Here is a 22,998-nt window from a genome sequence, read left to right on the forward strand (position 1 = left end):
AGTTTCTGTTTTTTCAAGAAGTCTTAGGTTCACAGCAAAATTAACAGGAAGGTGCGGAGATTTTCCTACTTACCCCCCTGGCCTCCCCCATGCCTGGCCTCCCCATCACCAACATGCCCCCCCGGAGTGGTGTGTTTGTTACAATCGATGACCCTCCATGGACACGTCATCATCACCCATAGGTTGTCTTGGCGGTGTGCGTGCTATGGGTTCAGACAAGTGTACAAAGACATGTATCCATCATATGGTACCGTACCGGGTGTGATGATCCTCTGTGCACCTCTTCATGCCTCCCCCCGCCCAGCACACCCAGAGTGATCTTTTTGTGTCAAGTCCTCAGGAAAGGAAGTACAGCCCCCGTGCTTAAAACAGGGACTGCGCAACCAGATGGCCTGGGTTTGAGTTCCGGCCTCCACCACCTGTTAGCTCTGCGTGTTTGGCAAGTGACCTAACCTCTCTGTGTCTCAGTTGTCTCAGCTGTGACGCGGGGAGAAGGGTACCTACTCACACACAATTCTGAGAGTTAAACTGATGTAAATAAAGCACTGAAACAGTATCTGATACCATACACGCAAGTCTCGGTACGCACGCGTCACCGCGCATAGGATGGTCAGCTCTGCGTTTCTCTTAGAAACCCCGCCCCCCATGTCCTCTCATGGCACCAAGGTCACACGTAATGCTGGCCTCCCTCTGTTTCTTCAGCTTGCTAAGCTCTTTCTTCAAGCCTTTGGGCTTCTTCTCCCTCAACTGGGAGCATCCCGCCCCCCGGCCCCATAGTTCGTCTCCTTCTTCAGGGGTCTTTTCAAATAACACCTCTTCCAAGAGGCCTTCCATTGCAGTGTCAAGAGGGGTGTGGCTGATTGGCGTCCTCTTCTGTCCAGATCACATAGAAACCAGTGTAGAGCGGGGACTGGAGAGGAAGTACTTCCAGAGAAGGTTTTCCAAAGCGGGAATGCAAGTGACCGTGGGAGACTTTCCTAAACCCGAGGAGGAGGTCCCTGCTCACGGGTCCCTTCACTGATAGATTCCCCGGGACCTCGCGTCCCCTCCGACCTGGGGGTTCACCTGGACACGGATTTCCCAGGTAAAGCTAGGAAGGGATAAGCGGGCCCCATGGTACGGTGAGGGGGGGCTTTGGAAGCTGGGGTGGTGTGGGAGGCTGAATACGCTACACGAACAAACGAAACCAAACCAACAACGATTTCCCCCTTGGAGCTTCCAGAAGGAACCAGAGCTCTGCCAGCGCCTTGACTTTAGGCTGGTGAGACTGATTTCAGAATTCTGATCTCTATACTTGTAAGATGAGAAACCTTGCTGTCTGAAGCCACTACGTTAGTGGTACTTTTTGTTATGGCAGCAAACAGGAAACTCGTACATGCAGGTGGCACCGTGACCCCGAGGGCCCAGGCCTCTCTCTGCCTCTCCTCCCCAGCGCTGACTCTTTGTGTCCCCTTGGCCTTCTTTATTCAAGCCCAGGGGGCTTTTTCCGTCTCTTGGCTGGTGTAAAGGACGTTGCAATGAACATGGCGGCACGTACATCTTTTCGAATTCGAAATTTTCTCCGGGAAATTACCGGAATTACTGGATCATATGGTAATTCTCTCTTTAATTTTTTTGAGGAACCCCCATACCGTTTCCCACACTGGCTGCACCGATTTGCATTCCCACCACCAGGGCACAAAACTCTCTTTGTTCCTGGTCCCGATTCTTGGCGTGGGCTTGTGAGAAACACGGAGTGGGCCCCATCCAGGCCTGCAACTCCGCTTTCCACTTCCTCGCTTCCCTCCAGCTTCCCAGGACCCAAGTCCACGCGGTGGTGAGATGCTGGGTGTCGAATAACAGTAGAACTCAGAATAAAAGAGAGGCCAACTCAAAGGAGTCCGGAGTCCACAGGACGGGGCTAAGGCTGGGATTCTAGATGCAGGAGCACACCAGGGAGGTAGGGATACCAGGGAATGGTGAGCCTGGAAAGCAGATGAGTGGTTGGTTGATTATAAACGGAGGAAGAAAGGCAGGACCTGGATACCTGCCTAGTTGTGGGCAACATGGAGGCCAGCATCCCTGCCCTTGCCCTGGCCTGGGATGGGACAGGCAGCTATGGCGTCCTGAACTTCAAAAGCATGCGCAGGGAGCCTACTGCAAATCAGATTGGTGGTTCTCTTTGGGAGCTATTGACCTGTGGGTCTTGGTGTTTCAGACACCAGTGGCCAGGCAAATGGAATCAGGAGTCAGGCACTGGGAAAGAAGAAAGAAGGGCAGGAGCAGAACCCAGAAGACCGGAATTAACGCCCAGAACCGGGCTCTGGGGACAGCACAGCAGGAGGCAGCTGCTGAAGATTGGAGGAAAGGGTAAGAGACAGCTCCAAGAGAATGGGCCAAAAGGTCAAGACCAGCCACCAACAGGTGCGGTTGCTAAGGTTAGAGTGGGATGTGAAGCAGGATCAACCCGAGGGCTGCAAGCTGGGGTCCTTGCCTGCAGTGAGAATTGTCCCCAGAGCAGGGGCAGGTAGAGAGCAAATAAGCCCACCTCCTGGCTCGGATGGACGTGAGGACAGGGTGCCAAGTAAGCCGTGAACGTGCCTTCTTCCTATGTCCATCCATGACTCTGGTTTGGTCCGAAAAATGCAAGCGGAAAGACTGAGGTCTGTACCTGTTTGTCCTGGGCAGCTGTCACCAGAAAGTGGACTGGATCGGCATTGAAGTCTTCCCATCAGTAATCGATAATTAAACACCTATGATAAGCAAAGCCTTAAGCCAGGGCTGAGGACTTCCAACTCATCATTTTATTCATTCATTCCACAAATATTCACTGAGCATCTTCTCTTACCAGGCCCTGTTGTGGGTGCATGGGATATGGCGGTGAGCAAAATGAAGATTCACCAGGAGCTGCAGCGCAGTGGAGGGTGACGATAAGAAGCAGTCAATATCTTAAATGAATCCACTTATAGCAAATGGACAAAATATAAAGTACAGCGGAGTAACAAGAGTGTAGGAGTCACTTTGAGAAAGTGACACTTGAACGCATTCTAAAAGGAGGTAGGGAAGTAGGCCACTGCTATACCGAGTTGGGGCATTTAGGCAGATGCAACAGCCGGTGCAAAGGCCCTGAGGCAGGAGCATGCTGGAGGTCTGGCAGGTGGCAAGTGGTGGGCGGGGAGGTCACAAAGGTAAAGGGGACCAAACCACACGGGGCCTTAAGGGGCGTCACAAGAGTTGTGACTTTCACTCCCAATGCCACGAGGAGCCATTGGAGGGTTTTGAGCAGAAGAGTGACATACCGAGACATTTTTAAAGATTGTTTGGCTGCTGTGTTGGGACATCCTGGTCAGGTGATTAAGAGATAGCTCTTTGAAATGTGTACAGTCTTATCCTGGAGCTAAGTATGTGCTAAGAGCACATACATAACAATAACATAGGGGCACCTGGGCGGCTCGGTTGGTTGAGTGGCCGACTTTGGCTCAGGTCAGGAGCTCGCGGTCCGTGGGTTCGGGCCCCGCGTCGGGCTCTGTGCTTGCAGCTCGGAGCCTGGAGCCTGCTTTGAATTCCGTGTCTCCCTCTCTCTCTGCTCCTCCCCTGCTTGCGTTCTGTCTGTGTCTCTCAAAAATAAATAAATGTTTTTTAAAAATTAAAAAACAAACCAACTAAAAAATAGCAAATGCAGTGGAAACACCCAGAGCCTCTGATGGTTCCAATAGCAAAAGAAGAGAGTCGGATCAATTTCAGAGGGGGTGAGGGGTGGGTGGGAATCATAGGAAGAACCTGAGACGGGCCTTGAAGAATGGGCAGGATTTGGAGATGAAGACCTAGTGGGAGGGTTGGCATGTGGGTCCCTTGTGTGGAACAGAGTGAACTCCAGCCTGGCAGGACAGCCAGGTCGCGGGGCGTGGCGATGTGTAGTTCCCGAACTGTCCCCTAGGCCAGTGGGTATCAGACCGTGGACCGCATGCCGGTCACCAGGGAGACGGTTCAGAGGCAGGTTCCTGGATCCCACCTTCGGGGATTTTGATTTGGAAGGTCAGGGGAAGGTGCATTTCGATGGGAGCACACGAAGTGACTCAATGCAGGGCTCAGAGCGGGTCGCCCGCTGAGGAATGCTGTCTTTTCCCTGAATGCAGGAGTGCAGCGGGGAGAATGTTTGGACAAGTAGGAACCAACAGGTCTAGGCGAGCCCAGAGCTCCAGAACTGGGGATTTGGCATGCTATCTTGTAGAGAATATTGGAGTCTGAGCTCCAGGCGAAGGCGCTAGCTAAGACCTGCTCTGAGGTGGGCTTATGTAAGATTTATTTGTCAGCCACGTGCAGAGAAAGGCAAAATGCACAGCGGGGAGCGGGGTGGGGGGCGATTCCACCGATGAGTGTGCAAATCAGCCTGAATGGGGGCTAGGGCAGAGGGTAGAAGATATAGGGGTAAGAGGCACAGCGACTGGACAGAAAGAACCCCCTGCATGGGACTCCATCGATCACGTTCCCCTACTGTGTGCTTGGCACATACTAGGTGCTCACTAAATATTTCCGAAAGGAATGGATCCACAGGACTTGACGACTGATTGGAGGTAGGGGGCAAGAGACAGAAGAGAAGAAGTAAGGATGAGGCCACTGACTGTAACATAGGGTCAAATCATGAGCGACACTGGGGATACAGAACATAAGGAAAAGGTGCCAACACAACCCACCAAAACCCAGAAAGTGAAAGGCGATGCAACCAGAAGACCAAGGATCAGCCACACAAGTTTCACACGAGACCCAGACTGCGGGGTTCAGATCCAGGGGCCCCCTCTTCTTCCCAGCCGTATGATCTTGTATAGATGATTCACCTCTATGCGTGCCTCTGTTTCCTGGAGGTGGTTATGAGGGTAAACAAAATAAAACTTGCATAGGCGTCCAGCGTCTATCACATAACAAATGCCTGGTACATTGAGCTGTAATTGTTAAGAGTTATTTACAAGGGAAGGGTGCTCAGTTCAAGGGGAGAGGCAACATACAGCTGCACGGGGACCAGGGTGGGGCTGGTGGGCACCAGAGGCCGTGGCTCCAGCTCGCATTGGCTCTGTCTACCTTCAAACCTAAGGTCTCAGGACAGAACGATGGGGCTGGGCAGTCTGCGGGACTAGGAGGAAGGAAGCAGCTTTTTGGGGTGACAGGAGAGAGGAGAGAGAGACAACGTGATTGTTAGCGAGGAGAAAACGGCCAGACTTTGGGCTCTAAGGATACCAAGAAAACGAGCCCACAGCTTCCGCAGTGCGGGTCCTTCTGGAAGGGAGCACAGCGGACGTGCCCGGGGAGGAAAGCAGCTAAACCTGATGCCCAAGGGGGGCTTGGCGAACACTCCAGAGCTGTGATTTCAACCAATAGCCAGAGCAGATGGGTTCAATAAAACCAATGGTTATTTACATCGATGTGAAGACTGTGTGTGTTTGTTTCTGGCTCCTGGGGTCTGGAAAGGAAAAGGAGAGACTGAAACGGGCATGCGTGGAAAGGCAAGCATGGACGATCTAACAAGAAAAACATGCTGACGCTTAACATAATTCCTTTCATCCCAGGACCTCTGCGGGCTCAGCAAGGGGATCCCGAGAGGCCTCCGCAGACCTCAGACCCATAGCAACTAGAGTCCAAGGTGAGGGCCCTGGCACTCGCTGTCCCGGGGTGCAGGGCACAGAGCCCCTGCTGGGGAATGAGGAACAGCAGAGGGGCGCCCACCCCGTGCTAGCTAGCTCGTGACGTTGGGGAAGCCCAGAACTGAGCTGCACTTCATTTCCCACATCTGTGAGCGGGCCAGGTGCCCCCACTCCCCTCGCTGGGTGTTGGTGAGGAATAAATGAGTTACAGTGTAGAAGGGATTGGAGCAGGGCCGGGCCTTAGGAGCGCATTTGCTATTACAGTCAGAGAAGTCCCACTTGGGTCTTTGGTGGCGGGACCTTCAGTGCAGACATTGTGCCATAGCAGGCATCTTCAAGGGAAGGTAGGACCCGCGGACCATCATGGCACCCGTGTTTGGCGCTGTGTGCATGTGAATGAAGGAAACCTCGTTCCCAAGGCAGTGGGGAAGCCAGGAAGGCAGATCTCTCAGCCACCTCCCTGGATCCCGCAGGAAGAAGGGTTTTCTCTCCGCCCTGCAGCAGCCAGTAGCCAATGAGAAACCGTCACCACCTGTAGCTCTCATTTCCCTCCTGTATCAGCTTTTGTTCCAAACCAAACCCCTCCCTCCCAGCTCCTCCTTTCCTCTGTGGAAGGACGCTCTCCGGCTCTGTTCTCCAAACGTGCCTTGGTTTCCCCAAGCGTGCATGTCCCGGGTTGCAAATTCCTCTGCTCTCCAGGAACAAGCTCCACTGCCACTCAATAACCTTTGTTCAATCGTTGAGGTGGACATCTCTTTCCAGGGATGGGGAGTAGGTGAATCCAGCATGATACTGTTCAGAGCTGAGATGGCAGGTGGGGAAATCCAGGACCTTAAGGGACAGGATAAGCCAACTGGAGCCCCCTCTACAGGGGCTGGGCTCTGCTGGTTTACACGGGGAATGGATCCCGGCTGGCTGCAGCCCTCGTCCCAGGCTCGAAGGGGGCTCTCTTGTTGCTTGTGGCTTTAGAAACCGCTGTAGGATCTCTGGCCAAAGCCTGCCTGCTTGTTCAGGGGACTGCCCTCTTTGTCTCCAGGGAAGGGAGCCTGGAAACACTGGCTGCCGCCCCGGTGAGCCTCGTACTTTGGCTGCTGGACAGTGGCAGGGACGAGGGCTGCTTCAGAACCAGCGGGAGCTCCAGGAGAATGGGGAAAGGGCCCGGCTGAGGCCCCCTAAACCTCTTCACTTCTGCTTTTCTGGGGAGAGAAGAAAACAACAATTAAAAGAGCACGTAGGTCTGTAAACGCCCTTGTCCACCGCCCTCAGGGGTTCCTGTGAATCAGGCCCCGCCAGACTTCACGCCAAGCACATGGCGCTTCAGATAAGACCCGGCTGCTTGTCACACTGTGCATTTTGAGAGCTCTCTGATGCTGCGAACACTTCACCAGAGCCTGTCCACGGGAAAGCAGCCTCCCACTGGTGCGTCTGTGCTCAGATTCTGGGCGCTGGGAAGCCGGACCCTCCTCCTTTACCAGCTCGTGTTGCCGGGAACCCCTCCTGGGCTGGGAAGCGTTAGCAAGTCAAGGTCTGGTTTCCCCCCTCATTTTGTCTCCTGCAATCCTGGGTGGGAGAAAGGCTTCTATTTTTTATTTATTTATTTATTTATTTTGCTGGGTAAGGACCCTGACGCAATTACTCGGAGCCAGCTGCAGAGCTCTCGCGGTGAGAAAGTGAGAAAGTGCTGTTGTGTGCATTCTCCCTGTTGTCTGCAAAAGTGCATTGCCTTTTCCAGACGACAGGGGTTTCTGCCCTCTTGCTCCTGAATCCCAAGCGGTGCCTGGCACGGCACGGGGTGGGTGCTGGTGGCCCAGGGCGGAATGGAGGAGCGCACCAAGGAACCAAAGGCACGCACAGCTAGACCACACTGGAGACAGACACGGTGGAGACCGTCGGAGGTTAGACGTGGTGAGCCCAACAGCCGGACTGGTCCCAGTAGGGTGTGGAGATGGGGGAGGGAGAGCCTGCTGCTCAAATGACAGAGCCTAAGAGACTCAGGTAAACTCTGGCTCCATCCAGCTGCCTCTAGTTTCTGGAAAAACCCCCAAAGGCAGGGCCCATGTGGCTGCGGGAGGAATCTCCCGAGAGCGACATTTCTCAAAGTTGGGTGACGTTGTGGGGCTTTGGTTATAGAGGATTTATTGCACCTGCAGGAGTCTGAGTGGCACCAACGTTTCAGGGCAGCGTCTTGACTTCAGAAATACGGGTTTGGCAAGAGTTAGGTAAGGAGGAAGGGATTCAGCTAAGGTGGTTGGTGTTCAAGGAGAGGGCTTATTATGGACTAGAAGTGTGTGTCCCCTAAATTCATATGTTGAAACCCCAGTCTCTAGGGTGATGGCATTTGGAGGCAGGACCTTTGAGAGGTAAGATTAGGGTCTGTTAGAAAAGAAAAAACAAGCCCAAATTGGAGTCATTAACCCTCCACGACAGCAAACCGAGACTTAATTACCGCTCCAATCTCCCCAGGAATAAGACTTTTTGGCAGTCCATCTGAAATTTTCTTGCACTTGTGAGGTCATCGGCAGGATCAAATATGCTACATTCCCAGAGTCACCTCGGTGACTCAGTCGGTTGAACATCCGACTTCGACTCGGGTTATCATCTCCAGGTTCGTGAATTTGAGCTCCGCATCAGGTTCAAGGCCGTCAGAGCAGAAGCCACTGGGGATCCTCTGTTCCCCTTCCTTTCTGCCCCTCCCCCCCTTCTCTCAAAAATAAGTAAACATTAAAAAAAAAAAAACCACCTTGCATTCCTCTCACTCTAAAAGGACGATGAAGCAATCCTTTCTTTGGCTGCGAATGTCTGGCCCTCTACAAACCCTCTGCTTCGTACACCTGTTTGGAGCATCTCTCCACTTGTTGGGTGGGATGCGGCCTGACTGATGAATCGCTTCATAAAGCCAATTCAAGTCTTCAAATTTACTTGGTTGGATCTTGTTTTTTTAACAGGTTAGATGAGGTCACGAAGGTGGGTCCCCCCACCCCCCGCCCCCCCGTCATGGGATTAACGCCTTTAGAAGAAGAGAAAGAGACAGGAAATCGGTCCCTCCGCCACGTGAGGCTGCAAGGAGGAGACATCTGTCCGAAAACAAAGAAAAAGCAGTGCTCTCTCCAGACCCTGGGTCTGCTGCTACCTCGATCTTGGACTCTCCAGTTCTTCAGAACTGAGAGACACGTGCAATTATTGTCGAAGCCCCTGGGTGTAAGGTGTTCTGCGAGATCAGCCCGAATGACCAAGACGAGTCTGGTCCTCATGGCGGAAGCACGTTGCGGATCAGCACATCGGCAATAAGGGCAAGTCGTGGGTTGGGCTGGGACAGCGGGGGTCAGGGAGAACGCGCCTGGGGAGGCAGGTGGGTAAGCCCACACCTGCGGACTCAGGACACTGAGACCAATGGCAGACTCCACTCTGCGGCGTGCGTGTGTGGACACGTGTGCCTCACACCCCTTGAGGGGTTCACGGCCCCCCACCCCTCGGGTTCCTCTGCTCACGCCAGCGTGCGCTCCCCAGATGGAGCCAGAGTTCAACCTTACTTCTTCGGACCGTATATCTTCTTGCTCCAGGCCACCCTTCTGTCCTCCCCCCTGCTCCGCTTCCCCGTCTGAACCCCTGTCCTCGTTTTCCTGGTGCCAGAGACACGGTTGGCTGTTGCCCACGTTCCCGTGGCCTGCGGCGTTTCTGGGCACGGTGGCCCTAAATGAAAGCACCCTGGGTGGCTGTCTGAGAGTTTTCCCATCGGGGGCCCATCTAGGCTGCCCGCCCCCCACCCATGTGTCAGGCAGGCCGTAGGAACTTCTGGCCGCCCTCCCCAGCAATCCCCAAGCAACACCCACAGACCTTCACCCCCGGGGGCAGGGGGACTTGGGGTGTCTCCCAAAGTGGCTCGGCAGGATTAAGCTTGAGTTGCCTGATGACGTTTCCTTTGCGGGCTTCCTGCTCTCCTACCTGTGCTTCCTGAGATCACCCCCTCAGGGGATTATGTACGTTTGAATCTCTGTGGCAGGCCTGTTGCTGGGGGGAACCCACACTGAGTTACCCGGTTTCAGCGTCTCCTTCCCCCACATCAGCCCGGCTCTGGCTCGGGGCCCAAGCAGGGCGGAGCCGGAACCGGTTTCAAGGGGTAGAGGAATAGACTCCACCCCTCGATCCTGGTGGGAGCTGCTAAGTCACTAGGTGTGTAGGGGTGGGGGTGGGGAACACAGCTCTTTCTGCACACTCTTCAGAGCCATCTTCAACTCCTTGTCCCTGTCACGTGCGATTAGTTGCCAAGCACTACTGGCTCTTGGCTGCAGATTGTCTCCCAAACCTCGTACCGATTTCCGTTACCCCGGTCCCTTATCTCTTGCTTAAACTTGTGCGGTAGCTTTCCGACTGGACTCCGTTGTCTCCGATCGCCCCGTCTCCCCCAGTCCACCTTCCCGGGTGCTTCTGGAGCGATCTTTCGAAAGCACGCCGACCCAAACACGCGTGCTCAGAGCTCTTGCCGCCGTCCTATGGCCTACGGGGAAACCACCCAGATTTCCCAGCATGACATTCAAGGCCCTCTGTGATTTGCTTTTCTGGCATCATCTCCTGGCATTTTCCACCCACGTATTCCCCGAAATACCGAGCTTCTTTCCATTTCCTGAAAGTTCTCATCTCCTTCCCTGTGGCTAGATGCTTTCTTGACTGCTTTCTTGACAGCCAGATTCCTCAGAATCCTCGGTGGCTGAGCTCAATCACAGTCCCCGATTGCTCAGGTCTGGGTGCCTGTAGGCAGGCTTTGTCTCCGGGTCATTGAGTAAACATTCATTCAATCCCTTTTTTGCATGCGCTGAGCCCTGGGGTTATAAGGTGTGTGTGGTCTGTTTTGTTCATTTGTTTCTTTATTTGCTTGTTTGTTTTTCCTTCACCGTGAAATTGTGAGCTCCCCGAATAGATGGAAAATACCTTTCCCGGGTACCCTTGGTGCAGGGTGTGCGGTTAGGTGTTTAGTAAACCTTTGTAATTCAAGTTGAACTAAAATGAATTGCCTTCTGGGCAAGAAGAGAGTCACCTTGTGCCTCACGTGAACCGTCAGATCCCATCGATGTGGAACACAGTCTAAGTAAGATGCACTTAATGCTAAATCGCTACTGAACATAATCTAATCTTTCTTGGATGATTCAAAAGCTCTCCAGAATCCTGTAGTGCTGCGGGATCATCAGCACAAGCATCATTCTCATTGTGTGGTGCTGCTGGGCAGGGGAGCTCAGACTGAGAGAGTTCTGGAAAAACGAGAATTCTTTTTTTTTTTAAACCAACAATTTGCTAAGGGTTTTAAAAGGCCGTGTTATAATCAAATCCTTGATTAATTTTGTTTTTTTTTCCCCTGGACAGAGCGGGTTAATTCTGGTGAGCTGTTGGGTGGATGAGAGTGTAATTAATAGCGATTCTCTGGGATTCTCTGCTCCTGCATTGCAGTCCCTGCTTGCGTATGGACGGTAGGCGATTGATGTTTGTGCGCGGAAAAGCGTCAGCCACATCCTGGAACAATCACAGCAGTGTCGCTAAGATTGTAAGCTAGCACGGGGCAGGGGCGTGCTCGTTCTTGCCTTGTGCAAGTAACACTGTGCCCGAGGGGCTCCTCAGATCAGATCGGAACATGGAGCGATCTCTTGCATCTGAGTTAGGAACCGCCTTTTGTCTTTAGTACAGAACTGGCCAGCTGGATGGCGCGTGACTGAGCTAAAGGTGCTGGATGCTGTAAAAAAAAAAAAACCCAGCAAACTCGGGGCGCCTGGGTGGCTCAGTCGGATCAGCGTCCGACTTCAGCTCAGGTCATGATCTCACGGCTCGTGGGTTTGAGCCCCGCGTCTGGCTCTGTGCTGACGGCTCAGAGCCTGAGCCCACTTCGACTTCTGTCTTTCTCTCTCTCTCTCTGCCCCTCCCCTGCCCCTGCTCACACTCTGTCTCTCTCTCTCTCTCTCTCTCAAAAATAAATAAACATTAAAAAAAATTAGAAAAAAAAAACCCAGCAAACACAGCTATCACCTCCGTAATGTGGAATCATCTGCTAGGGTTCTCGTAGCTCAGCCCCGACACTGGAGGAGCTTGGAAGTCACCGCTCTTGTCCTTTACCACAAGAAAAAGTAGCACAAGCTGAAAATCAATGACTTTCCCGGACCCCTCGGAGAACTGAGGTTGCACACTGTCCCCTTGAAATCTGGAGAGAAAGGCAGGCCCAGAGGGTCATTGTCAAGACCTGTCCATCTGAACCTCCAGCCACGCGCGCCACGAACGGGGACACTTAAACGGCAGGTTTGAAGAGTTGTTGGAGGCTGAGTGTGTACTTGCCTGAGAGTGAGGAAGTCCAGCACTGGGATGAGCACAGCACGCAGGGGAGGAGGCGAATGCCAGCGATGTCATAAGAGACGTGAGGGAGAAGTTGGGCACACTCTGTGACAAGGTGCCTGTACTACCTGAGAAGTGGTATAGTGTGATTTGAAGGGGGGTTTAGAATAGTTAAAAATGTATATGGGAAACTCTAGGGAAGCCACTCTAATTTTTATTTTAGAGTAGAATTGATAGGCTGAAGAGTCAGATAAGATGAAATCATATTAAATGCTCAAGTGAACCAGAGAAGGTAGAAAAAAGGAAGAAAAACTCCAAACAGATGTGATGATTAGTAAACACTAAAATCGTTATAAGTGGGGCAGTAACCCAACTCTATCAATAACCGCTTTAAATGTGAATGGTCTACCTTTACTTACTTATGTCTACAAAGACTCTTTTTCCAAGGAAAGCCTGGAGCCTTCTCTGGATTCTGTGTCTCCCTCTCTCTCCGCCCCTCCCCTGCTCATACTCTGTCTCTCTCTGACTCTTAAATATAAATAAATGTTAAAAAGAGAAAAGAAAAGAAAGAAAAGAAAAAAGAAAAGAAAAGAAAAGAAAAGAAAAGAAAAGACAAACCCAACGCTGGCAAGGATGTGGAGAAACTGGAATTTACACGAGGACCTGACATTTATTTATTCCCAGGGACCGGCTGGTGGCAGGCACTTATTGTATTGAATTGTGGATGCGTGTATTAATTGGTAAAACTCTTTGGGGGAAAAATGTGGCAATGGATTCCAAGAACCTTGAAAATAAAAATGTCCATTGGCTGGAAAAAAATGTGAGTGGTCTAAATACACCAACTGAGAGACAGTTTTGGGGCCCCTGGGTGTCTCAGTTGGTTAAGCATCTGACTTCAGCTCAGGTCATGATCTCGAAGTTCGTGAGTTTGAGCCCTGTGTAGGGCTCTGTGCTGACAGACTGGAGCCTGGAGCCTGCTTCGGATTCTGTATCTCCCTCTCTCTCTGCCTCTCCCCCGATCACACTCTGTCTCTCTGTATCTCTTTCTCAAAAATAAATAAACATTAAAAAAATTAAAAAGAAAGAGACAGTTTTGCCAGAGTGGACAAAAAACCCCCCCAAGACTCAATTATGTTGTTTAAAAGAAATCTACTTTAAATATAAAGGCTCATGTAGGTTAAAAACAAAGGTGTTTGTGACAACATGAATGGACCTTGAAGGTATAATGCTAAGGGAAATAAGCCAGAGAAAGAGAAATGCATGTGATTTCCCCTATATGTGAAATATAAAAAACAAAACAAACAAACAAAAAAATGAAACAGTCTTAAATATAGAGAGGAGGTTGCCAGAGGAGAGATGGGTGAGGGGAGTGGGGGAAGTAAGAGAAGCGGATGAAGAGATGTGAACTTCCAGTTATAAAATAAATAAGTCACGGAGATGAAAAGTATATAATACAATAATACTGTCATAACATTGTACGGTGACAGATGGTGACCACACTTACCCCGGTGAGCTTTGAGCAACGTATAGGATCATTGAATCACCGCGTTGTACGCCTGAAAGTTGTGAAACATTGTATATCGATTATAGTTCCATTAAAAAAGGTAAATGAAAAAAAAAAAAAGGCACCGGGAAAGACACACGGAATTAACACACCAGTGGGCAGAAAGCGGGGGCAGCTACGTTAATTTCCGACGAAAGCAGACTTCAGAAGAAGGAAAATTACCAGGGGTAAAGGGGGCCGTCGCATCACAATGAAGAGGTCAATTCTCCAAGAGGATGTAACAATCTTAAAAGTGTATGTACCAAGTAACCCGTCAAAATTCGTGAGGCAAAGCCGACAGACATGCAAGAGGCAGACAAATCCACCGTTACAGCTGGAGACGTCAACGTGCCTCTTTCAGTAATTGGTAGATCAAGCGGGCGGAAAATCAGTACGGACACCTGCCCTAAAATAACCTGCTGAGTTACGCGGGAAACAAACTTTTCCGTGGTCTTTCATTTATTTCCTTAACCTCTTCATTTTGTTGTCTTTATTGCTTTGGCCTCTTTGAAACGACCGAAGAGAAACCTCAGGGGGAGTCTGAAATGCTATTGGAGTTTAATGTGGTTAAAAAAAAATGGGTCCTATCAAAGCAAATAATGACCTCCCCTTTGTTTTATGAGATGGAATATCGTGGCATTTCTATACATGTTCCTTTGCATAACCGCTGCTTTATTTCAAGTTATTTTTTTTGTGCCTTCGTTCCTTTGACCCTTTACCACCCGTATCTGTAAAATGGGCATGAGAATACACACCGGGCAGGCAGAACAGGTGTCTTCACTTCTATTTTATAGGTTTTGTAACCCAAGATCCAAAGAGACGCAGTGACTCGGCTATGATCGCCCGGCGAGGAGGTGACAGATCGGGATAGAAAATGCAATTCTTTCAATTCTTACCCCACTATTTCTTCCACTCCGCTAGAGTCCTCTCAAAATAACGGGGTTTGGGAGAGATTTCTTTGCAGACTGCGATTTTGAACGTTGTAGACGCAGCGTTAGGGGAGACACCCCCCACCGACACACTCCAACATTTGTACAATATTCCCTTCCAAAGATGTTTTTTTGAGAACAGCAGCTACTGTTTATGAAGCCATTCCGGATTTGACAGGATGCTGTCAAGTGTTCAATACCTCCCGCCCTCCCTCCCCCTCTCTCTTCTCTTCTGAACCACTCCCTCCACCCCCAGCTCCTACAGACCCCTGTGACTGAGGCTTCCATTGCTTCAAGAACAGAGTCAGAGAAAAAAAGACTTCCAACGCACGGCTTTTAAGATGCAATCCTGGTGAATGTCAGAGAGATGTGGGAGAATTCATGCTGTACCAGGGTTCGTTCCGTCTATTTAAGATGAGACTGTGAAAGAGGGGACTCCTGGTCCCTGGGGTGGCGGAGGTGGTTCGTAAAGCAGCCAGGAGGGTAAGCTGGCACTGCACCCTGCCCCTCCGCAACCGTCCTTGTGCCCCGTTGCCAAAGGGAGAGGGGTGACAGCATTCCCGATGACTTTGAGGACCTGAGCCCGCAGGGGGCGGCTGCTTCGCAGGAACGGCTTACCAGGGCGTCGTGCAAGGATAATGGCAGGTGGCATCTGGGCTGGAGGACGAGAATCCAAGTTCCTGGTGGCCCTGAGCCAGCAAGGTGAGAAGAGCAGGAGCTTTGGGACTCCAAAGGCAGGTGGCACACCCAGAGGGCGTCCTGCGTGCGGAGCACAACAGCTCTGGGGCAGAAACTGATGGTTGGCTGACCCGGCAGCCATTGCTGTCCCCACTCCCCTGCCACCTCCGCCTACGGGGGACCAGAGTGTTAATGGTGTTTCTTCAGTGTGGCTGGCAGTGGCCAGCCTCCAGACTTCATGGTTGACGAGGACAAGAAACTCCTTTGGAGAGGTTCTCAAACTTGAGCATGCGGGAGAACCACCTGGGAGGCTTGCTGGCTCACAGATTGCTGGTTCCGATGCAGTAGGCTGGAGTGGAGCCTGAGGGTCTGTAGTTCTAGCAAAGTCCCCAAGGGACGCCGGTGCTGCTGGTGTGGGGACCAGACTTTGAGAAGCACGGCTGTAACTCGCGGCAAGTCGGGACCACACTTGCTGGGGAACAGAGTCCTAACCCAGGCCACATCTGACACCGGTCAGGGACACCTCAACCGAGGTCAGCACGGAAGGTTGACCACACGTGAGGGTTTGGCAGAATGCTTCATCTTGGAGGCTGGCTTTGTAAATCTGCTGAGAGTGACGTGCTGGAGCCCAAGTACCATGTCCGGGAACCGGGGTGGGGTGAACACTAACTTAACTGAGTTCACTGTGCATTAGCAAGATCACGTTTTCGGCTACAGGGGAGAACGGGGGCTCAGGATAGAAATGAAGTTCAGCCTAGAAAAGTAAAGTTACAATTTCCTGGGAATTTATACTTACTCATTCAATAGGGTCTGAACTTGGGGAGGGGAAAAATGGAAAGCCCACAGGGGAGTATTAAATGAATGATGTTCAATTTAATTTGCTGTTTATGATTTTTAGATGAGTGAAAATTGACTGTAATTGGCAGCCCGAAGGAGGATAGTTTCAAAATTCATTAAAGCGTGTGCGGGTCAAATTCACAAAACAGGGTGACTTCATAAGCTAGGATCTCATGGTCCCGAGCCTCTGTCGTCTCCCTACTTCGAACCATCTGATGCAACAGAATGCCGTATAATAAAAAGCACCCGTGCAGTTCTTTACGATAGGGTGTGACCTGTATGATGTGACAATGCGCGCATACTTTCCGAATCGAAAGACGAGACTCAGTGAGACACGGCATAATGAAGTGCCAAGTAAATAGCGTAAATGTGTTGTACCTGGTTGTAGGTTGGGGTGTGCGGGGCGGGTGCAAAGGAGACTGTGAAATCTCCCCGGATGGATTCTAAGTTCCTTGCATAGAGGGATTGAGACAAACCCACAAATGTCTTTATGATTAGGTGGGGTCAGGCAAGTGCATCAAAGCTGGTTTACAGGGGCACCTGCGTGGCTCAGTCAGTTCAGCGTCTGACTCTGGATCTCGGCTCAGCTCGTGATCTTATGATTCGTGACTTTGAGCCCATACGTGGGGCTCTGTGCTGACATCGTGGAGCCTGCTTGGGATTCTCTCGTTCTCTGCCCCTCCCCCACTGGCGCGCACGCGCGCTCTCACCAAATAAATAAATAAACTTCAAAAAAGATTTTAAAGAAGTGGCTTACAAAAGGGCAGATGGGAGGCGCCTGGTCAGCTCAGTCCACAGAGCATGTGACTCTTGACCTAAGGGTCATGAGTTCAAGGCTCACGCTGGGCATAGAGCCTACTTCAGGAAACAAAGAAACAGAAACAGAAGGGTAGACTCATGGGAAGCAGACACTTGGTAAACTGAAATGCATGCTAACATCTGAAGGTCCCTTCAAGTGTGGGTACGGTTTTTGATAGAGCCGATGAGGCACTTTGGCCTTCTAAAGAGCCTTGAAGGTCCATCGGTCCAACTGCCCAAGCTTTTCATGGCCGCCCAGCATTTGTCCAAATAATTAATGTATCGCTTGTCTCGTCTGTTCGTTCGTTTGCTCGCTTAGCACATATTTGACTAAGCTCTTGTGCTCACCAGACACTGTGTTCAGTGCCCAGGAGGCCAAGAGAGGAGGAGCAAACCCAGAGGCAGCGCCCCCCCCCTTGGTGCTTACGGTCTAGTAAGGGAGACGTCAAGCAACGTAACGCATGTAAAGATGTAAGATTCAGAGGCTGCCCGGAGTGCTGGAAGCAGGGAGTCACCTGGTGCTGAGAGAGCCTGGACTAAAGGCAATGATCTGCTCTCTGAAGGGGCAGAGCCTGTACCTATGAGGATCGGAGGCAAGAACTAGGTGAAAGAAGGGAGGGGAGAGCATTCCAGGCAAAAGGAACTGCCTGGATTAGGGTCTTGAGGTAGGAGAGTCTGGTGACAGGTTATGAAGGGGGAAGAGGGAGCAAGGAGAAAGATAGCGGGGAGAAGGGGAGGAGAGGAGCCCAGCAATGAGCAGAGCATCGGAGGCTGCGCGGAGGATCGTATTTTTGTATCCCAAGGACACTGGGAAGCTTGTAGGGGTTTCAAGCCAGGGTTTGAGCAGGGGTTGGGTAGTAGGACAGAAAAGTGTGGGATACAGGGAGCGTGAGGGTGAACGTGTGTGTGACATAACCACGCCTGTGCTTTGAAAAGATGATTCTGTGGGATTCTCAAATGCGTCCATCAGAAAGAGACTCCTTAGCTGTCCATTGTGGACAGTCCTATGGGATCAGAAAGTAATTCCTTACAATAGGCTGTGCGGCTTTGGGTGCTTAGAGATAACTAGTCTGAGCCTACATGCTTCCTGGAGGCCGCCCAGACCCTGATCCTCCCTCCATTCTCACTGGGCTTTTGCTTGAGGTCCCTTCACCAACCTGACCTTGTGCCTCGGCACCTGCTACAGCCAGGCCCCTGGTACGTGAAGTTCAGAAAGAACCCAGATCCACAGCATGGTCCGATGGGAGTACGCCCATCACCTCTCTCACTCTAGAAGCTGCGTGTCTAGTGTGAACTCCGATGGTGTTAATTTTTTTGGCAGTCAGATCACACTGTTGACCCGCACTGAGCTTACTGACAACTCTAACTCCCTAGGCTTTTCGCATAAACTGCAACGACACACCGTTCCCTCTTCCTGCACACGTGCCTTTTGGACCCAAGGGCAGAACCTTACATTTGTTCCAATTAAATTTTATCTTGTTAAACCCAGTTCATCACTCTATCCTGTCAAAAATGCCTGGAGCCCTTATTAGGTTTTCCAAAATATATGCTGTACTCCCACAAGGTTCCACCCATCAATCTACACATATTTGAATGCCTTTTCTGTGTCAGCTCTGTTCTCAGTATTGAGGATTTAGAGATGTTTGAGACGCTGTCACTGCCTTCAGAGAGCTCACAGACGTGTAAAAAGGCAAATAGAATGCAATGCTTTGGGGGTAATAAAAGAGGTACTGAATTTGATGGTAGCAGGTAGAAGTCCCTAATCTAGACCTGGAGGATGGCATGGAACACGAGAGAAAGCTCTCTGGCAGGAGTGGCACCCTCAATAAATCCTGCATGAAAAAGCAAGAGAGCAGAAAGAAGACGGTGGATCCATGACATTTCAGGCAGAAGGTAAAGGCTCAGAGGCAAGAGACAGCATGGTGCATTGAAGAACCTGAAAGCAGTCCAAACAGTGGGAGTATAATGTCCTGTGGGAATAGTGAGGCGGATCATGAAAGACTGAGGGCTTTGAACTTCATCCTCATTCATCCTCATGGCAGTGTAACACCATAGATATGAGTTGAAGAAATACCACTCAGGTTGGAGATGGAGAGCACTAGGCACAGCCAGAGGTGGAGAGGGCACTGGAACAGTTGCAGTGTCCCTGGTGAGGACTGATGGGGGTGGTGTTGACATATAGGTAGTATATAGATCTGGCATTGAGTCAAAGGTCATGGTAGTGTTTGAGAGGAAGGAGTGAAGGTTGATGTCCAGAATCCCAGCCTTGGCACCTGAATACATAATGGCAATCTTTATCTGGATAAGAGATTAAGAAGAGGGCTAGTTTTAGTTGGGCATTTGAGGTTGATCCACTGTGAGGCATCTGATTGGAGATGTCCAGAAGGCAGCTGAAGAGCATAGAAGGCACCCATGTGGTCCAGAGAGAGCTGGACTGGAGATACAGATTTGGGGACCCTCAGCCCAGAGCAAGAGTTGAATGTGGAGTGGATGAGAATGTTCAGGGAGAGCACGTAAAGAAAAAACTGACATGGAGTCTTGTGAGGTCAGCATCCATCCATATGCCTATCTATCCATCCATCCATCCATCCATCCATCCATCCACTTATCTGTCCACTTATCCATCCATCCATCCACTTATCCATCCACTTATCCATCCATCCATCCATCCATCCATCCATCCATCCATCCATCCACTTATCTGTCCACTTATCCATCCATCCATCCATCCATCCATCCATCCATCCAACCACTTATCCATCCATCCATCTAACCGAGTATCTTCACTTGGCCAGGGAGAGTGATAGATGTCCTCAAGGAGCTTATATTGAGGAAGATATAATAAACACATAGCAAAGAGGAGAGGCTTGAGCACAGAGCAGGCTTTTCTTTTTGTGGGACGCAGGAACAAGTGGTTTGCCTGTTGCCAAGTTCGATTTGAGCTTTCTCTTCATCATTCAAATGGCGATGTGGGACAGGCAGTTGGAGGTATGAGTCTGGAGCTGAGGAAGAGGTAGGGCTGCAGAGACACATTTGAATGTTGCAGTCACATTGCGGCAAAATTCAAAGCTGTGAACAAACAAGAATGGATGCACATCTGTAGAGTGACAGGGAAGAGAAAATGACCAGCAGGGCACGGGGTCTGTCGAGAAGGCCAGGGAAGGAGATCACGAGACAGTAAGGGTGGAGTTTAAGAAGAGAGGTCAAATCAAACAAGGACCAAAAGACATTCACTGGCTTTATCAAAAGACAGGGCAGTGGAGATGTTTGCCAGGATGTTTTGGTGGCATTGTGGGTTGAAGAGTGAGTGCGGAGAGAGGATATGGAGAAGTTATTGCACATCTTTTTCCGTGGCCTTTACTCTAAAGGGCGGCAGAGAGATGAGGTAGGAGCTAAGGGAGGAGCCCTAGTGTGAAGGAGTTACTATAAAAATGGTACTGTGTATGTATGTATGTACATATGTATGTTTATTTTGAGAGACAGAGTGCACGTATGTGCGTGCAAGTGGGGGAGGGGCAGAGAGAGAGAGAGAGAGAGAGAGAGAGAGAGAGAATCGCAAGCAGGCTCCCCGATGGCAGCCCAGAGCCCCATGTACGGGCTGGATCTCACAAACCCTGAGATCACGACCTGAGCCAAAGTTAAGAGTCGGACGCTTAACCAACTGAGCCACCCAGGCGCCCCAACAGTACTATTTCTTTTTTTTTTTTAATGACAGAGAGTTGAACTTACTTAAGGGCAATGAAAATGAACGACGGGGTGGGGAGGGAACGAGAGTTTCAGGAGACTGAGAAGATAACCAATGGGGTGAAGGCTCTGAGGAAGCTAGTGCTCTCAGGTGCTACATGGTAGGATAGCCTCCTAGAGCCGGGGGAGCTCACCCACCAGGATGGAGGGGAAGGAGCAAAGTATGGATATAGATGTCACTAAGTTTCCGTGATGGGTCCTGTGTTTCACTGGGACTAGCAAGCAAAGCCATTTCCTAACAGGAAAGGGGAAGGCGGTGGGGGGAGGGGGCATGGGGAGGGAGCAGAGAAGAGGGTCTATATAGTAGAGGGACCGTGGGTCAGTTCTGGATGGGGACCACAGTCCAGGGGAGGTGCAATTTCCGTTCCGTGGAGTTTGACACGTGGTGAGGGTGGGAGACAAGGAAAACCATAGATACGGATGAAGGCACGCCCAACATTCCTAGCTGGGTTAGGTCAAGGACTCTAGAGAGGAAAAGCCAACGACACCCTTGCCAGCGTGCTCCTTCAGACTGATTTAATTCAGAAGTAGCTATTCTTCCAGAGTCTGGCAGTCTCTCACAAACGCTAAACACAGGGTTACCATATAACTCCGCAATTCTACCGCTAGGTGTGCACCCAGGAGAAATGAAAGCATACGCTCACATAAAACTTGTACGTGAGTGTTTGTAGCAGGTTATTCATAATAGCCAGAGAGTAGAAATGTCCATCGGCTGATGAATGGATAAAAAAAAAAATGTGCTATATCCGTACAATGGACTATTATCCAGCCACAAAGAGGAAGGTAGTTCTGATAGATTCTATGGCATGAATGGCTCTCGGAAACGTTAAGGTGAATGAAAGACGCCACGCACAAAAACCACGTATCCTATGATTCCATTCGCCTAACATGTCTAGAACAAGGACATATAGAGAGACAGAAGGTGGGTTAGTGGTTGCCTAGGGCTGGAAGGGATGGGCGTGGTGATGGAATGGCAACTAATAGGTGTGGAGTTTCTTTGGGGGATGATGAAAATGCGCTAAAATTGAGTGTTGGTGGGGACTATACAGCCCTGAATATTCTGAAGGTCTTCGAATTGTACACTTTGAATCCCAAATTGTGTGGTATGTGAATTGTATCTCAATAAAGCTGTTCAATACATTTTTAATACTCATTCAATGAGAACAGAAATTACTTTCTGTTTTAGTAACTAGCCTTTCTTATGCTTTGAAAGACTCCGAGCGACCTTGATGAAGCCAGTACGCCATGTTGACCGAGGTGAGGCTTTTGCCTCTGGGCAGCACTGGTTCTGGGCACTGGCAGAGAGAGGGGAGCAGGTGGGGGCAAAGTGGACTCAGCCGTGTGGAGAAGAACGTCTCCAAGTCAAAGATCACATGTAGCCTGACATCAAGGAGACCCACACCTACTGGGGAGATCGGTCGCGGGACTGGCACCGTGAGTTCTGAACAAATCCTTGCTGCCTCCTTCTTAAGGCTCAAAAACCATCCTTCCTAGAATCTTTCCTGGATCCACACGAAGCACTCTTGTTTGCATTCCTCTTGGTTTTAGAGGCAGGATTCCAATCTTTTTTTTTTTTTTTTTTTTTATCTGCCTCAGAAAATTGGCAAACGCGAGACACGTTCTCAGTTGTAAGGGTGGGAATGAGGGAAGCTTTCAACAGAGGAACGAGGCTCCCCTGGAGGACCCCTGTCCCCACCCCCATCCTGGCTCCCCTAACCTTTCCCCCCAAAGCTCCTTAGATGTCCCCAAGCTCCTCGGAGGGGCTCCAGGACCCTGGGCCAGTGCGGCCTTCTGATTGATCAGTGCCTTTGCCCTACAGCTTGTCAAATACGCTTGCAAACTGCTTTTGCACTTTGAGGAAGCCTAACTCAACCGGTCCGTCTTCAGGCCTGCTCTCTGCTGGTCCTGCCACCGGCTCAGCAGTCCCATCAACAGGATCTTAGACTCCCTCTGGAATTCCTTCCATCCAGGACACTTGCACTTTCCAGCGCCCGATCGCTCGGCTGCACAGCGCACCTCTCTTGAGTGCCGGTTCCAGCTTCTCGCTGCTCATTCTGCCTCTCTCACGACAAAGATTACCCGCCCTGACCGGTTCCAAAGAACAAAATGGGAGATGGGGCACTGGGGTGAGCGGGGCTGGCGGTGGGGTGGGAATCAGGGACTTTCGTACAAGACCAGGAACGGACGGGCTAGAGAGGCAGAAAGAGGGCACGGAGGTGACATGAGCTTTTGTTTAGGGTCACCGAACGTGAGGACGGACGCACTTCGTCAGCCACGTGCTCCTGGCAGTGCCCACTTTTGCTGCCCGGAAGCCCGTGCCGACGTTGTGTCTAAAATCCATCCCGCGTGAGCCGGTTCGAAACTGTGTTTGGGTTGCGACTTCGGATTTCCAACGAGTGGCTTAACTCTTTAGAGATGCTTAAACGTTCCTCTAATTTTCTGCAAGCTTCCTTGAGACCCTGAGAGGACTTACAGGCATAGTTTGAACTCTGTGTATAGTTTTATGCTGGAAAAAGATTCACTTTTTTTTTTTTTTGCTGGTGTT

At 50.7% G+C, this 22,998-nt stretch overlaps 1 long non-coding RNA gene across 1 annotated transcript in view; it reads left to right on the top strand.

Moving 5' to 3' along the window:
• The window catches only part of LOC106977507 (uncharacterized), a 97,116-nt gene that overhangs the window by 52,977 nt on the left and 21,141 nt on the right, over positions 1-22,998 (top strand). The window contains exons 4-7 of the long non-coding RNA XR_008294607.1: positions 2,198-2,349; positions 5,541-5,614; positions 7,348-7,520; positions 8,561-8,912. This is a non-coding gene — a long non-coding RNA (uncharacterized LOC106977507). The remainder of the gene's footprint in view (positions 1-2,197; positions 2,350-5,540; positions 5,615-7,347; positions 7,521-8,560; positions 8,913-22,998) is intronic.

The sequence above is a fragment of the Acinonyx jubatus genome, chromosome E3 (genome assembly GCF_027475565.1).
Source record: "Acinonyx jubatus isolate Ajub_Pintada_27869175 chromosome E3, VMU_Ajub_asm_v1.0, whole genome shotgun sequence".
In the NCBI taxonomy this organism is placed as follows: Eukaryota; Metazoa; Chordata; class Mammalia; order Carnivora; family Felidae; genus Acinonyx; species Acinonyx jubatus.